The sequence below is a fragment of the Chlorocebus sabaeus genome, chromosome 5 (assembly GCF_047675955.1).
Source record: "Chlorocebus sabaeus isolate Y175 chromosome 5, mChlSab1.0.hap1, whole genome shotgun sequence".
In the NCBI taxonomy this organism is placed as follows: domain Eukaryota; kingdom Metazoa; phylum Chordata; class Mammalia; order Primates; family Cercopithecidae; genus Chlorocebus; species Chlorocebus sabaeus.
In genome coordinates, this window is record NC_132908.1 from 51,731,905 (window position 1) to 51,735,225 (window position 3,321).

General features: G+C 42.3%; 1 non-coding gene across 1 annotated transcript; it reads right to left on the reverse strand.

Moving 5' to 3' along the window:
• Positions 1 to 612: 612 nt before the first annotated feature.
• On the reverse strand, positions 613 to 719 carry LOC119627802 (U6 spliceosomal RNA). Its single transcript, XR_005244028.2, has one exon. It is a non-coding gene; the product is annotated as a U6 spliceosomal RNA (small nuclear RNA).
• Positions 720 to 3,321: the final 2,602 nt, after the last annotated feature.

Below are 3,321 nucleotides of genomic sequence, written 5' to 3' on the forward strand. Positions count from 1 at the left end.
CAGGCCTTTACACTGATCTTTCTAAACCACAGTTTAATTAGGCACCTTAATTACCATTTCTAAAGAAAAAAATTAATGGTGAAAATAACTGTTTTAATCTGTGGATTACACACACAGTCATTTAAAATATATAAATTGACCAACAGAAGCCCTTGTCTCTAGCCATGACTTTTGTTGTATGTATTTTTTTAAGACAAGGTCTTGCTGTGTTGCCCAGGCTGGGGCGCAGTGGTACCATCACAACTCACTGCAGCCTCAACCTCCCAGGCTAAAGCGATCCTCCCACCTGAGCCTCCAGAATCTTGAGACTACAGGCATGTGACACCACACTGGGCTATTTTTTGTTTATTATTTGTAGGGTCTCCTTATATTGCCTAGGCTGGTCTTGAACTCCTGGGCTCAAGCTATCCTCCCTCCCACAGCCTCTCAAAATGCTAGGATTGCCGGCCTGTGCCACTGCGCCCAGCCCTCTAGCCATGTTTTTCATGTGCCCCGCAGTCAAGAGCTGATGCCTTGCCAAGACAGGGAGTGCATCGTAAAACCTCAGAGTAATTTACCTTAAAGAGATTCTTTTTTTTATTTTTATTTTTTTTCAGTTTGAGAGCAGGTACTAAAAATATGGAATGCTTCACGAATTTGCATGTCATCCTTGTGCAGGGGCCATGCTAATCTTCTCTGTATTGTTCCAATTTTAGTATATGTGCTGCCGAAGTGAGCACAAGAGATTCTTTAAAATATTCATTTTATTTTTTTAAATTTATTTATTTTTGAGACAGAGTCTTGCTCTGTCATCTAGGCTGGAGTGCAGTGGTGTGATCTCGACTCACTGCAACCTCTGCCTCTGAGGTTCAAGGGATTCTTGTGCCTCAGACTCCTGAGTAGCTAGGATTACAGGCATACACCACCAAGCTAGGCTAATTTTTGTACTTTTAGTAGAGATGGGGTTTCGCCATGTTGGCCAGGCTGGTCTCAAACTCCTGACCTCAAGTGATCCACCCGACTCGGCCTCCCAAAGAGCTAGGATTACAGGCATGAGCCACCACGCCCGGCCTAAAATATTCATTTTAAAGAAGAACATAGCAACTTAAAAGTGACAAAATATTAGCTTATCTATCTGTATTTATTCATTCACACCAAACCCAAGGACTCTAACATTCTTTTTTTTTTTTTTTTTTTTTTTTTTGGAGACAGAATCTTACTCTGTCACCCAGGCTGGAGTGCAGTGGCACGATCTCGGCTCACTGCAACCTCTCTCTCCCAGGTTCAAGTGATTCTCCTGCCTCTGCCTCCCAAGTAACTGGGATTACAGGCATGCACCACCAAGCCTGGCTAATTTTTGTATTTTTAGTAGAGACAGGGTTTCACCATGTTGGCCAGGCTGGTCTCAACTCCTGACCTCAGGTGATCCGCCTGCCTTGGCCTCCCAAAGTGCTGGGATTACAGGCATGAGCCACTGCACCCGGCCTGGACTCTAGCATTCTTAACACAGAATATTGCATGCTAAGAAAAAAAAAAAACAAAAGCAAAAAAACAAGAAAATGCTAGGATACATTGCGATGCAGGGTTCTTTTGGATCTGGGGTCAGGGCAGGCTTTGCAGAGATGGTGCCTGTTAATTTCAGGCCTAGATGAAAAGCAGGAACCAACCTGGTGACCAACTGGGGAAAAGTTTCGCAGGCAAAGGGACCCGGTGTTCTGCAGAGAACTCACGCTCAATGATCAGTGGAGAAAGCATTTTGGTGACTTCAGGTGATGCTCACAGCAGTTCATTATCCCAAATGTGAAGCACCCCAGCGGCCTGAAGAGAAGGAAGTAAATAACACACACACATCCCAAATGAGGAACAGGAGTTAAATTTATTTTTAAAGCACCACGAATAAGCATAGCCGGCATTACAGACAGTATTCAGGGGATGGTATTATGTTCTCTCACATAACGTTTCTAAAGAACAGAGATGCGCATGGCCCTAGTCAGTTTTCCCTGTGAGTGATAAAAAATAATCTTTTATTAATATTATTTTGGATTTGTTACCATTGTACATAATCTCAGAAGACCAAGCAGAGAAGACATTATATAAATCAAAGGAATAAATGAATATGAAAGAAAAGACAATTATAAGCCCGAGTAAAAATTTCTGCCCATTCTGTTACACTATAAAGCATTTTGTAAATCTAAATATCATACATGAATGTTGAATAAATATATAAATATGATCTTCCTCTGGGTTTTTAAAAATAAGAATCTCGGTAGGCAAAGAGCTATCATTTCATATTTAAAAGTTCTCTCAGGCCTGTGTTTTCCAGCCTCAGCAGTCACCGCAGGGAAGCCAGTATCTCAGTAGAGATAATGAGGGTGGCAGTTGACAGCTCTGGGTTTTGGACTGGAGGCAGATGGAACTAGGTTGAGTCCTTACCTTGCCATTTGGTTGTGTGACCTTGGACAAGGTACACAATCTATCCAAGCCCTCATTTTGAACTGTCTAAAACGGGGTGGTTTTTCCCATTTCAAATTGTTGTTGTTGTAACAAAATGAGAATTATTTAGAGTGTGGAACAGCGGCTGTGACATCCCCATGGTTATCATGACCAACATTATCTCATCGGAGGGTATGGATGTGTTTGAGGGCCTCATACTGGCACACTTGGAGATGCACAAGATAGCCATGGGACAGAATAAGGCTGTGGCATGGTTGTTGCTTCAATGGGAAGACTTGGAATGGACAACTCTTCCACAGCCTTACCAATCAATCCTGGTGGCAATTAGGTGCGGTGGCTCACACCTGTAACCCCAGCACTTTGGGAGGCTGAGGCAGGCAAATACCTTCAGCTCAGGAGTTCAAGACCAGCCTGGGCAACATGGCAAAACCCTATCTCTACAAAAAATGCAAAAAATTAGCCAGGTGTGGTGGTGCATGCCTGAGTCCCTGCTACTCGGGATTGCTTGGGCCTGGGAGGTTCAGGCTGCAGTGAGCCAAGATTGAGCCACTGTACTCCAGCCTTGTTGACAGACTGAGACACTGTCTCAAAAAAAAAAAAAAAAAAAAAAAGAATTGAGGAAGTTGGAGATCAGTCTGTTGTCCATTGGTGGTTGTTGCATTTAACCTAGTGTGAGTTTGGCTTTCAACTCTTTATTAAGGAATTCAACGATAATCTTAAAAAATTGTTTCTGGAGAGAATTCTTCCTAAAACAAATTGTCACCTGGAAACTCATAAAGGATAAATACCAAGTCATACAACTAGGAAGCAAACTATATAATAATTATTCACTTGTGAGAAATACAGAGATTAATGTTATTCATGATGGAGAAAGATATTCTGCTTTAG